The sequence below is a fragment of the Haematobia irritans genome, chromosome 4 (assembly GCF_050003625.1).
Source record: "Haematobia irritans isolate KBUSLIRL chromosome 4, ASM5000362v1, whole genome shotgun sequence".
NCBI classification, from domain to species: domain Eukaryota; kingdom Metazoa; phylum Arthropoda; class Insecta; order Diptera; family Muscidae; genus Haematobia; species Haematobia irritans.
In genome coordinates this window covers 161285513-161300307 of record NC_134400.1, presented here as the reverse complement: position 1 = coordinate 161300307, position 14795 = coordinate 161285513, and the positions used below count along the sequence as shown (strand labels likewise).

Here is a 14795-nt window from a genome sequence, read left to right as displayed (position 1 = left end):
GGCTCCACAAGCCAAATCTGGGGATCGGTTTATATGGGGGCTATATATAATTATGGACCGATGTGGACAAATTTTTGCATGATTGGTAGAGACCATCTACCAACACCATGTACCAAATTTCAGCAAGATCGGATGAAATATGCTTCCCTTAGAGGCTCCACAAGCCAACTCTGGGGATCGGTTTATATGGGGGCTATATATAATTATGGACCAATGTGGACCAATTTTTGCATGGTTGTTAGAGACCATATACCAACACCATATACCCAATCTCAGCCCGATCGGATGAAATATGCTTCTGTTAGAGGCTCCACAAGCCAAATCTGAGGGTCCCTTTATATGGGGGATATACGTAAAAGTGGACCGATATGGCCCATTTTCAATACCATCCGACCTACATCGATAACAACTACTTGTGCCAAGTTTCAAGTCGATAGCTTGTTTCGTTCGTTAGCGTGATTTCAACAGACGGACGGACGGACGGACGGACATGCTTAGATCGACTCAGAATTTCACCACGACCCAGAATATATATACTTTATGGGGTCTTAGAGCAATATTTCGATGTGTTACAAACGGAATGACAAAGTTAATATACCCCCATCCTATGATGGAGGGTATAAAAACAGCATGTGTTTTCGCCTTGAGAGCAGCATGTGGTTTGTTTATCATTTTGGCATTATGGGCAAAATTGTTTTCTTGGTTCGTTAAAAGAAATTTCAACAAAAATTCCAAAATTTCAAACCTTTGGTATAAAGGTTTGAAATTTTTGTTACAAAATTGTTATTTTTGCAATAAAAAAAAATATTTTATCCAAAAGATCAGTCCATTTCGTTTTTATCAAGCACTGTTTTCTGACTGTAAATCTTTAATAACCCACATTTCGAAGTTTCATTATAAAAAATTAATATAGTATATATATAAATGTGTAAATTAAAATAAAAAATAAAACAGTTCGGTCGGAGCAGGGATTGAACCCACGACCCTTTGTATGCAAGGCAGACATGCTAACCACTGCTCCACGTGGCCAACAAATGTATGTTTATGTTAAATAATGTTATGTTTGCATGGGCTCGTGGGCGCTTCAAAGTATGCTATATAAATGTAACTTATAACGATAATTGTCTACTGGTGACTATAACAGCTACGTAGCCCAGTGGATAGTGTGTTGGCTTACAAACTGTGTGGTCCTCGGTTCGATTCTCCGTCCAGGCGAAAGGTAAAATTTAAACAATTTATAAAATTGAATAATTTCTTCAACATTATTTGTATTACAGAAAAAGGTGCCAAGAACTAAAAAAATTCGTGGAAGTGAAAATTATGTGAGGGAATGAGCACAATCTTCTTTGGGGAAGATTCTTCCAAGCATATAATATTTTTGGACTCAAAAAGCTTCCAAACATATAATATGTTCACATAAAACAAACATATTAATGTTTCGGCAGAATCCAATAAAGGGTGATACGGTCAAAATTTGGTCAAGGGAAAACGCGTGTAAATCGGTGAAATCGTTTATTTAAAAAATCAAATTAAATTTCTTTTTCAAGTTCAATTAGTATAAAATTCAGGAAAAATATTTTTTTTCCAAATCCTAATTGCCGGGCCTCACGCTTGACACCTGCCATCAGATTTTGTACAGCCACCTTGTCCACCTTCTTCGCCGCAGAAAGCCAGTTTGCCTTGAACTGCTGCTCGTCCTTAGCAGTTTTTTTTTGTCTTCTTTAGGTTCCGCTTGACAATAGGCCAGTATTTCTCAATTGGGCGGAGCTCTGGCGTGTTGGGAGGGTTCTTGTCCTTGGGAACCACCTGCACGTTGTTGACGGCGTACCACTCCATGGCCTTTTTACCGTAATGGCAAGATGCCAAATCCGGCCAAAACAGTACGGAACAACCGTGTTTCTTCAGGAAAGGCAGCAGACGTTTATTCAAACACCCTTTCACGTAAATTTCTTGGTTGACAGTCCCGGAAGCTATGAAAATGCTGCCTTTCAAGCCACAGGTACAGATGGCTTGCCAAACCAGATATTTCTTTGCGAACTTTGACAGTTTTATGTGCTTGAAAATATCTGCTACCTTTCCCCTTCCTTTTGCCGTATAAAACTCCTGTCCCGGAAGCTGCTTGTAGTCGGCTTTGACGTAGGTTTCGTCGTCCATTACCACGCAGTCAAACTTCGTCAGCATCGTCGTGTACAGCCTCCGGGATCGCGCTTCGCCGTCGTATTTTGTTTATCATCGCGATTTGGGGTCACTACCTTCTTGTAAGTCGATAGTCCGGCTCGTTTTTTGGCTCGATGCACGGTTGTAGACGATACACCCAACTTATTTGCGGCATCTCGGAGAGAGAGATTAGGGTTTCGCTTGAAACTACCGGCAACTCTCTTTGTCATCTCAGCGGCTTCCGGTTTTCGATTTACCCCCGATCCAGACTTCCTGGCTGTCGACAAACGTTCCCCAAACACTTTAATTACATTTGTAACGGTTGATTTGGAAACTTTTATCGATTTTGCCAGCTTTGCGTGCGAGTAGCTCGGATTTTCGCGATGCGCGAGCAAAATTTTGATACGCTGCTCTTATTGCTTGGACGGCATTTTGACAACTGAAGAGTGAATTCCAAAATCAAAATAGGAGCAACATTCTACACACACACACCTTAAAAATGAGGGGTGTTCAGGTTTTTTAAATGCAAAATGAATGAAATACGTCAAATTTATATTGACCAAATTTTGACCGTATCACCCTTTATTCAGTCCATTGTGATACCACATTGGTGAACTTCTCTCTTAACACTGAGTGCTGCCCGATTCCATGTTAAGCCTCCTTTTTATAGCCGAGTCCGAACGGCGTTCCACATTGCAGTGAAACCACTTAGAGAAGCTTTGAAACCCTCAGAAATGTCACCAGCATTACTGAGGTGGGATAATCCACCGCTGAAAAACTTTTTGGTGTTCGGTCGAAGCAGGAATCGAACCCACGACCTTGTGTATGCAAGGCGGGCATTCTAACTATTGCACCACGGTGGCTCCGGTGACTAGTTATATACTAACTCTGTAGGTTCAAAATCAACTACAGCTACAACTATATATAATATCGGACATTTCTGTTCAGATTGTGTCAAAACTCCATAAAAATGTACCCCCTAATTTTCTTAAATATGGAAATGTGGTTTATCGCTCAAACCAATACCAATGTTACCCACCAAATGCTTATGTTTACTAATTCAGTAGGGGTGGTTTAGGATATGATATAGTCGGCCCCACCTGACTTTCTACTTTACTTACATGTTACATTTTTAATTTGATCTAGTTTTTCAATTGAAATTGGTGGTTGATATTGTAATTTCTGCAATTGAAGACATTTCAATTAAATATTAATTGGATTAATAATTGGATCGAGTAATTTCGTAATGAAATAAATCAAATGTTTTCTGTGTAGGCTATCAAATCTTATATGAATTTAGCACAGTATTATGTTTTTTCGACCGAGAACATTGAATATGGTCTGGAACAACAAATGGAGCCAATAAAAAATAATAAGCACGCATTCAAATCTGACAGAAGAGAAATGTTCAAATGTCAGAAATTCTGTATAGTCTATGTATTCCCGTGTGACATGTGGGTAGAGAGTGTATGTGTGAATGAGTAAGTTGGGGAATAAAATGCTCCTTTCATTTCCATTTCCGTTCCTCAGTTACTGTGTTATTTTTTCCTTTATATGTGTCATTGTATTTGTTGTTGTGTTTATCACGTATCTCTTCAAGGGTCTTAGTGTTTGCTTATGTATGTAAATGGAGATTTTCAAATTTCTCAAAAAGCATAAGCCCTTCCCGGTTTCCCTCAAGTATTTGCGTTTACCCAAGGCCTTTACACCAACACATATTCATACGCACACACACACACATATGTATATATATATTTAAAAGATTGTGAGGTCTTGCATTTGATACCATAATCTTAAGTAATCAGACCGACATATTCTTAGGGATTGTTATATTTTTTTTTTTTGTTATTCTTTTGGCTTTTTTTATGAAAAAAAAAAGAAAACAAAAACCCAAACAAGTCACAATCATCATCATAATACTCCTCCAATCACATACTATGTCGTCACACAAATGTAACATATAACAAGGACCACTCAAAAATATCCTTGTTTGATGAAATTGACGACAATAATAAAGCCGGTGGTGGTGGTGGTGGCAACTGCCGATGGTGTGATGGTGCGATGGCAGAATTTATGATACGTGATATTTTCATATGACTTGTCATACATGTTCACAATGTAAATATTAAGTACTATAAAAGTCTCAATCAAATAGGAAAGTAAAGAAAAATATTCTGATTCGTAGACGTAATGGAGATGATGATAAGTAATTGAATTAAGTAAAGGATTTAGGATAATCGTTTTACTTAACTAAATTAGTGGACTGATGTTGATGCCAAGGGTTGATGTTTGCATATATTATTATTTATTCCTCAAAATTATTACAGGCATTCACAAAGTTTACATTCATAATTTAATTAAATTTTTTATTTTTGAATTCTTTTTAGTTTTGTACACCCAGAAAAAAGTGACCCCTTCTTTAAGTTAAAATGAACTCATTGTGAAGAAAGTTGAACTTCGTATAGCGCCAATGACATTTTTATTTGTTTGAACGATGTGATTTTCGTAGAAATTAGGAATAATGCATTCCATATATTAGTTAACATTTTCCTATATTTATATACCACTATACTACAGAATGAAAAAATGTAACTAATTTGAATTCATATATGGAATGATTTTATTGAAATTTTTTCATTCATTTCGACAAATCTTACACATTTGTGGTAAAACTTTTACTTCATAATTAGAACTGCTTACCTTCGTTTTTAAATACAATTTTATTTATTTCTATAAGCAATTTTATCTTCAATAAATGACATGTTTTATTAATATATTGAATATATTTATTAAGAATCAACAGCATCGAATCTCTTTGAAATATTAGTTTATTATTCCACTATTTCCAATTTCCGTGTGATATTATCAACTGTAAAACGCACTTTTTCTTCTTCTTGTACTTTTCACTTTTAATAAGTTGCTGCCTAACGATTTTGTCCTCCTTTTACAATTTCAATACCTACAAATATAAAAAATCATAAAACATTTTTGTTGCAAAAGGTTAGCGTCACTGAATATTACCTGATAATTGAAGATTCCAAAATGAAGACAAATGAAAGGGTTGTTATTCTGCTGGTGTTTTCTTTCTTTATACACTATCAGGAACATTGATAGATTTATTTAAAAAAACGAAAATTTTTCTCACTAATTTAAAATAACAAATATTTTATATATTTTATTTGTTATTTATTATATTATTTTACCATATTATTTTTTAACAATCTCTCCGTATACTGAAACAAGCGATTCCTACTAAAAAAACAACCGACGCGCAAATATATCGATTACACCCACGCGCAAACACATCGATTACTATGACAGATATCGATTACAGGTAAATAAAAGAAATTTAGGAAAATTTCCTATATTCTAACAAGTGTGTTTCCTTAAGTTTTGAAAGGATTGCATACTTCTTAGTACGAATGAACTAAAATATTTTTCTATGCCAAGTGTTGTTCGTATGTATGAAAAACTTTCTATTATAAAGGAAGTCGCAATTATCATTTTATAAGAAATTTTACTAATTTTGAGGAAACTTGGTTTTAGTTCGGTTTTTGTTTATTTTTACGAATGCTTTGTTATCGGTGAATAACATTTTCTTTTTCAGTAGTAAATTCTTATACCCAGCGAAGAAAATAGTATGAGTACAATTCCATGCCTTATTCTAGTTAATGAACTAATCCTAACTGCTTACAGTTTAGGATTTTTATACCCTCCATCATAGGATGGGGGTATATTAACTTTGTCATTCCGTTTGTAACACATCGAAATATTGCTCTAAGACCCCATAAAGTATATATATTCTGGGTCGTGGTGAAATTCTGAGTCGATCTAAGCATGTCCGTCCGTCCGTCCGTCCGTCTGTTAAAATCACGCTAACTTCCGAACGAAACAAGCTATCGACTTGAAACTTGGCACAAGTAGTTGTTATTGATGTAGGTCGGATGGTATTGAAAATGGGCCATATCGGTCCACTTTTACGTATAGCCCCCATATAAATGGACCCTCAGATTTGGCTTGTGGAGCCTCTAACAGAAGCATATTTCATCCGATCCGGCTGAAATTTGGTATATGGTCTCTAGCAACCATGCAAAAATTGGTCCGCATCGGTCCATAATTATATATAGCCCCCATATAAACCGATCCCCAGATTTGGCTTGCGGAGCCTAAAAGAGAAGCAAATTTCATCCGATCCGGCTGAAATTTGGTACATGGTGTTGGTATATGGTCTCTAACAACCATGCAAAAATTGGTCCACATCGGTCCATAATTATATATAGCCCCCATATAAACCGATCCCCAGATTTGGCTTGCGGAGCCTCAAAGAGAAGAAAATTTCATCCGATCCGGCTGAAATTTGGTACATGATGTTGGTATATGGTCTCTAACAACCATGCAAAAATTGGTCCATATCGGTCCTTAATTATATAAAGCCCCTATATAAACCGATCCCCAGATTTGGCTTGTGGAGCCTCTAAGAGAACCATATTTCATCCGATCCGGCTGAAATTTGGTACATGGTGTTGGTATATGGTCTCTAACAATCATGCACAAATTGGTCCACATCGGTCCATAATTATATATAGCCCCCATATAAACCGATCCCCAGATTTGGCTTGCGGAGCTTCAAAGAGAAGCAAATTTCATCCGATTCGGCTGAAATTTGGTACATGATGTTGGTATATGGTCTCTAACAATCATGCAAGAATTGGTCCACATCGGTCCATAATTATATGTAGCCCCCATATAAACCGATCCCCAGATTTGGCTTGCGGAGCCTAAAAGAGAAGCAAATTTCATCCGATCCCGCTGAAATTTGGTATATGGTGTTGGTTTATGGTCTCTAGCAACCATGCAAAAATTGGTCGCATCGGTCCATAATTATATATAGCCCCCATATAAACCGATCCCCAGATTTGGCTTGCGGAGCCTCAAAGAGAAGAAAATTTCATCCGATCCGGCTGAAATTTGGTACATGATGTTGGTATATGGTCTCTAACAACCATGCAAAAATTGGTCCATATCGGTCCTTAATTATATATAGCCCCTACATAAACCGATCCCCAGATTTGGCTTGTGGAGCCTCTAAGAGAACCATATTTCATCCGATCCGGCTGAAATTTGGTACATGGTGTTGGTATATGGTCTCTAACAATCATGCACAAATTGGTCCACATCGGTCCATAATTATATTTAGCCCCCATATAAACCGATCCCCAGATTTGGCTTGCGGAGCCTCAAAGAGAAGCAAATTTCATCCGATTCGGCTGAAATTTGGTACATGATGTTGGTATATGGTCTCTAACAACCATGCAAAAATTGGTCCACATCGGTCCATAATTATATATAGACCCCATATAAACCGATCTCCATATTTGGCTTGCGAAGCCTCAAAGAGGAGCAAATTGCATCCGATCCGTCTGATATTTGGTACATGGTATTGGTATATGGTCTCTAACAACCTTGCAAAAATTCGTCCACATCGGTCCATAATTATATATAGCCCCCATATAAAACATTCTCCAGATTTGACCTCCGGAGCCTCTTGGAGGAGCAAAATTCATCCGATCCGGTTCAAATTAGGAACGTGGTGTTAGTATATGGTCGCTAACAACCATACCAAAAGTGGTCCAATCACACTAGAGCCAAAAATAATCTACCAAAATTTTATTTCTATAGAAAATTTTGTCAAAATTTTATTTCTATAGAAAATTTTGTCAACATTTTATTTCTAGAGAAAATTTTGTTAAAATTTTATTCGGTTCATAATAAAATTTTCATCATTGTCAAAATTTTATTTCTATAGAAAATTTTGTCAAAATTTTATTTCTATAGAAAATTTTGTTCAATTTTATTCGGTTCAAATTCATGGTTGCCACTCGAGCCAAAAATAATCTACCAAGATTTTATTTCTATAGAAAATTTTGCCAAAAGTTTATTTCTATAGAAAATTTTGTTAAAATTTTATTTCTGTAGAATTTTTTGTCAAAATGTTCTTTCTATAGAAAATTTTTATTTCTATAGAAAATTTTGTTAAAATTTTATTTCTGTAGAAAATTTTGTCAAAATCTTATGTCTACGTTGTCAAACTGAATTATATACGTATTGGATCGATCTTTTTTGATTTAATATATACCACGTATGGACTACCTTGCCATCGGCAAGCGTTACCGCAACTTAAGTAATTCGATTGTGGATGGCAGTGTTTAGATGAAGTTTCTACGCAATCCATGATGGAGGGTACATAAGCTTCGGCCTGGCCGAACTTACGGCCGTATATACTTGTTTTGTTTTTGTTTTTTTGTTCAACTTAAAAAAAAATATTCATATAATCTCATGTGTAGAAAATTTTATTTATGCATAGGTATGTATACAATATTTTTATAATATTAAATTGAGCCGACGGGCTTTTTGGGCAGCAAATAAATCAATTACTTCTTCAGTCGGCACATTTATTCGGCGATGAACCGACATTAATGCCAATCCATTGAGTCTACTCTCGCTAGTCGAATTTCTAAGATACGTCTTTAATCTCTTCATTATTGAAAATGAAAGTTCGGATGAGTACGTAGTAACTGCAGGGACGGAAAATGCAGTACTATAGTACTTTTTTCAAACCTTTTTCACCCCGGTCAGTACCGTAGTACCCTCGCGAATGATTTAGTACCTTTTGTGTAGACATTTTTGAGTCGATATCAAATTTATGGTACAATAGCTTTGACAAAATATTTTAATATTTTGAGAAAGTCTTTATCAACCTTATTTGCTAATAGTCTTTTACAAATATGGCAAAACAGACATGTTCATGTGGGAAGAAAATCTCGATTTTGTAAAATATATAGTCAAAAACAGGATTTTATTGAACTTCAAGAATGTTTTAGTCGAAAAAAGAATGCGATTCTATCCCTGCCAGCATTTCCATTTCATCCTCATCGCTACCACAGACTCGTAAATGTCACCACAACCATCGCGAACTGTGATGGGGTAAGCATATCAAAAAGTAATAAATGTACATGAAAGTATTTTGTCATCACTACTGTTAGAAGAGCCATTTTATTTTTTGTGAAACGCCAAGCGCAAACAGCTTGTTATATTTTATTTAAATAAAAACGAAAATAAAGTTCTGAAAACATAGATATTACGCTTAAAATTGTGAAAGGTATATGGTGAACAATTTTCGACTTTCCAAATAGAATAAAGTGATCGTTTTTCAAATATTTCCAGGCACGCTGTCTCCATCGAAAATAAACAAACTGGCTGATACACCCAGAAAAAAGTGCCTTCGAAACTAAAGGAAAAAATTTTAATCAATATAAACTATATTTTCATCCATTTTATTTCCATTAAGGTAAATTTTTGTGAGAAATAATAAAATTTACTCGTTTCAGTAAAAAAATCCTAAAATGAAAGCAGTTAGGAATAGTTCATTAACTAGAATAAGGCATGGAATTTTACTAATACTGTTTTCTTCGCTGGGTATAAAAATTTAATACTGAACAAGAAAATTTTATTCACCGTTAACAAAGCATTCGTAAAAATAAACAAACACCGAACTAAAACCAAGTTTCCTCAAAATTAGTAAAATTTCTTATAAAATGATAATTGCGACTTTCTTTATAATAGAAAGTTTTTCATACATACGAACAACACTTGGCATAGAAAAATATTTTAGTTCTGTCGTACTAAGAAGTATGCAATTCTTTCAAAACTTAAGGAAACATACTTGTTAGAATATAGAAAATTTCCCTATATTTCTATTGTCTACCTGTAATCGATACCTGTCATCGTAATCGATGTGTTTGCGCGTGGGTTGTTTTTTTAGTTGGAATCGCGTTGTTGTGGTATACGGAGAGATTGTTAAAAAATAATATGGTAAAATAATATAACAAATAAAATATTTGTTATTTTAAATTAGTGAGAAAAAATAAATCTATCAATGTTCGTGATAGTGTATAAAGAAAGAAAACACCAGCAGAATAACAACCCTTTCATTTGTCTTCATTTTGGAATCTTCAATTATCAGGTAATGTTCAGTGACGCTAACCTTTTGTAACAAAAATGGTTTATGATTTTTTATATTTGTAGGTATTGAAATTGTAAAAGGAGGTCAAAATCGTTAGGCAGCAACTTATTAAACGTGAAAAGTACAAGAAGAAGAAAAAGTGTGTTTTACAGTTGATAATATCACATGGAAATTGGAAATAGTGGAATAATAAACTAATATTTCAAGGAGAGTCGATGCTGTTGATTCTTAATAAATATATTCAATACACCCAGAACAAAAGTGTCTTCGAAACTAAAGGAAAAAATTTTCATCAATATAGTTTATCCATTTTATTTCCATTAAGGTAAATTTTTGTGAAAAATAATAAAATTTACTTGTTTCAGTAAAAGAATCCTAAACTGAAAGCCCTATTCTAGTTTATGAACTATTCCTAAGTTCATAAACTAGAATAGGGCATGGAATTTTACTAATACTGTTTTCTTCGCTGGGTATAAGAATTTACTACTGAACAAGAAAATTTTATTCACTGATAACAAAGCATTCGTAAAAATAAACAAAAACCGAACTAAAACCAAGTTTCCTCAAATTTAGTAAGATTTCTTATAAAATGATAATTCTGACTTCCTTTATTATAGAAAGCTTATCATACATACGAATAACACTTGGCATAGAAAAATATTTTAGTTCATTCGTACTAAGAAGTATTCAATCCTTTCAAAACTTAAGGAAACACCCTTGTTAGAATATAGGAAAATTTCCTACATTTCTTTTATCTACCTGTAATCGATACCTGTCTTTGATGTAATCGATATGTTTGCGCGTGGGTTGTTTTTTTAGTTGGAATCGCGTTGTTATGGTATACGGAGAGATTGTTAAAAAATAATATAGTAAAATAATATTATAAAAAACAAATAAAATATATAAAATATTTGTTATTTTAAATTAGTGAGAAAAATGTTCGTTTTTTGAAAATTGGTTTATAAAAAAGAAACCACCAGCAGAATAACAACCCCTTCATTCGACTTCATTTTGGAATCTTCAATTATCAGGTAATATTCAGTGACGCTATCATTTTGTGAAAAAAATGGTTTTGGATTTTTTTGTTTATATTTGTAGGTATTGAAATTGTAAAAGGTGGACAAAATTGCTTAGCAGCAAATTATTCAAAGTGAAAGGTACTACAAGAAGAAAAAATGTGTTTTAATATTTCAAGGCCAGTCGATGCTGTTGATTCTAAATAAATATATTTAATATATTAATAAAACATGTCTTTTATTGAAGAAAAAAATGCTTATATAAATACATAAAATTGTATTTAAGGTAAGGTAAGCAGATCTAAATTTGAAGTAAAAGGTTTACCACAAATATGTAAGATTTGTCCAAATGAATGAAAAAAAGTTAAATAAAATCATTCCATATATGAATTCAATTCAGTTAATTTTTTTCATTCTGTAGTATAGTGGTACATAAATATAGGAAAATGTTAACTAATATACGGAATGCATTCTACCTAATTTCTACGAAAATCACATCATTCAAACAAATAAAAATGTCTTTGGCGCTATACGAAGTTCAACTTTCTTCACAATGAGTTCATTTTAACTTAAAGAAGGGGTCACTTTTTTCTGGGTGTATATTAGTAAAACATGTCATTTAATGAAGATAAAGTTGCTTATATAAATAAATAAAATTATATTTAAAAACGAAGGTAAGCAGTTCTAATTAAGGAATAAAAGTTTTACCACAAATATGTAAGATTTGTCCAAATGAATGAAAAAAATTCAATAAAATCATTCTATATGAATTCAAATCAGTTAAATTTTTTCATTCTGTAGTATAGTGGTACATAAATATAGGAAAATGTTAACTAATATATGGAATGCATTATACCTAATTTCTACGAAAATCACATCGTTCAAACAAATAAAAATGTCTTTGGCGCTATACGAAGTTCAACTTTCTTCACAATGAGTTCATTTTAACTTAAAGAAGGGGTCACTTTTTTCTGGGTGTAGACGCCGCAATATGTAACTTGCTACTTAAAACTCAACATCATTCTTTCATTTATGCAAAAAATTATGTTAAATGTGATGAGATAAATCGAAAAATGTTATATTTATAAGAAATTATAAATGTTTAATCAAATCAATAAACATCTACACAATCGTGTTTTACTTGACCACAATGATTCTTCTACAATTACCTTAAAATGCACTTTTTCTGATAGTTTGCAGGGGTTCTTATTGGCTTCCTTCGAAATTGATCTAAATAGGCACCTAATAATTGCACTGATGAGAAACTTTTTCGTAGTAACTTGGCGTGGTACAACTTCTCAATAGTGAGGGCGCTTTTCCGACGAGTTTTTGATGTCGTATATGATTGTTTCCGACGTAGTGGGGATTCTCAGAAGCGCCCCCAAATTCAAAAAATGTTGGCAGGGATATTATCGATTTTTTATTTCGGTAGAAAATGTTGTCAAAATTTTATTTCTATACAGAATTTTTGAAAAATTTTATTTTTATAGAAAATTTTGTCAAAATTTTATTTCAATTGAAATTTTTGTACAAATTTTATTTCTATAGGAAATTTTTGCAAAATTTTATTTCTATAGAAAAAATTTTGCAACATTTTTTTCAACAGATTTTTTTGCAAAATTTTATTTCTATAGAAAATTTTTGCAAAATTTTATTTATATAGAAAATTTTTGCAAAATTTTATTTATATAGAAAATTTTGTCAAAATTTCATTTTCTATAAAATTTAGTCTCTTGACAATAAGTTTCCAGTGAAATTTTTGTTGAAATTTAGTAAAAAGTACCTTTCCGCTCAAAAAATACCTTTTTTGTACTTTCTTAAAAATTGTATTTTCCATCCCTGAGTAACTGGCAAAGTGACCAAAATTTTTAAAAGAATATGCACGTTTGGAAATATCTCTTTATCGCACTCTCCAAGTGCTTCCATCGCTGAATTAGGCAGGTTCTTTTCGCAGGTTTTGCGAAAGAACCTGCGAAACAGCCAATCACATGTGTGTTTGGCTGTTTCGTTGTTGTTGCTATGGCCAAATCCCCCCCTGAATACGGCCTTGCCTATTGTTATTAAATTGACAATGTTTCATTTACTTTAGGGCAGCGATTTGTTTCCTTTATTGTTTTTTCTTTGTGTATAAATGTATAGGGTTAACTTCCATCCATAATCCTCTTTCTTTTCCTCCCCTAAAAAAAGGCCTTACTGAATACAGTTTTCGTAAAAAAATTGTTTTGGTTGATGTATCCTAACTGTGGGTTATCCTTGTTGACATTTCGCTATGATGACATCATTGTAAAACTTTGAATTCAATCAGTGTGATGATAATGCTGATGATGATGTAAAGGACATAATCCTTCCATGTTTTCCCCTACCCTTGTGAAATTAGTGAGAAATGTCAAATCAATGTCATTACCAAAATTTCTTGAGGTTACGTGATATTTATTTAGGTTTATTGTTGACTATTGCGTGACTCGTCATTTGTGATTTGAAACTAAATCAAAAATTCCACACAATTCATACATAGAGCGAATATTGCTAAAGATTATGAAATTTTCATTTATGAGTTAGATATTGGCAATGGTATAAATGTCCTTATACATCTTTATACCATGGTTGCTATCATTGCTCCACCGCTTGCCTGAGAGATTTATTTCAGTGATAGTTCATTTTATTATTTAAAAGCATTCAAAACCATTTTGATCTATTGCATTGGCAAATAAAGTTATTCGAGATGACATTCAAGAGTGATAGTTTGATTAATTCTTATTTTACTGGAAAATCGCAAGTGGCTATTATAAAGACCTCCAGTATTTAAATGTGAATAAATATTTTGTTTCTCATATCATTGTTCGTTACCATAATACTGGCAGTGTTGCATTGCAATTACCCAAGAAGTGAACCGAAAAAAGAAAGCTAGATTGTTTTAAATCCACTTCTTCAACTAACTTGATCATAAGCTGAACATAACAGGTTGGCTGATAAGTCCCCGGTCTGACACATAGATGGCGTCGCTAGTATTAAATGCATATTATTTTTATATAGTACCAAACTTCAAATGATTCGTGTCAAAATTTGACGTCTGTAAGTCAATTAGTTTGTGAGATAGAGCGTCTTTTGTGAAGCAACTTTTGTTATTGTGAAAAAATGGGAAAACAAGTATATACGGCCGTAAGCTCGGCCAGGCCGAATCTTATGTACCCTCCACCATGGATTGCGTAGAAACTTCTACGAAAGACTGTCATCCACAAATTTCAACTCTCTTGGTTGTTAAATATCATATACTACCACCACATACCAAATTTCAACCAGATCGGATGAATTTTGCTTCTCCAAAAGGCACCGGAGGTCAAATCTGGGGATCGGTTTATATGGGAGCTATATATTATTATGGACTAATAGGAACCAATTCCTGCATGGTTGGTGGATACCCTATACTAACATCACGTACCAAATTTCAACCGAATGGGAAGAATTTTGCTCTTCCAAGGTGCTCCGGAGGTCAAATCTGGGGATCGGTTTATATGGGGCCTATATATAATTATGGACCGATATCGACCAATTTTTGCATGGGTGTTTGAGGCCATATACTAACACCATGTACCAAATTT

General features: G+C 33.6%; 1 long non-coding RNA gene across 1 annotated transcript; it reads right to left on the bottom strand.

Moving 5' to 3' along the window:
- Window positions 1–4920: 4920 nt before the first annotated feature.
- LOC142233870 (uncharacterized) lies at window positions 4921–5253 on the bottom strand. The gene is made up of 2 exons (XR_012721501.1): window positions 5179–5253; window positions 4921–5116 (listed from the first exon to the last, which is right to left on the bottom strand). It is a non-coding gene; the product is annotated as an uncharacterized LOC142233870 (long non-coding RNA).
- Between the last annotated feature and the right edge of the window lie 9542 nt (window positions 5254–14795).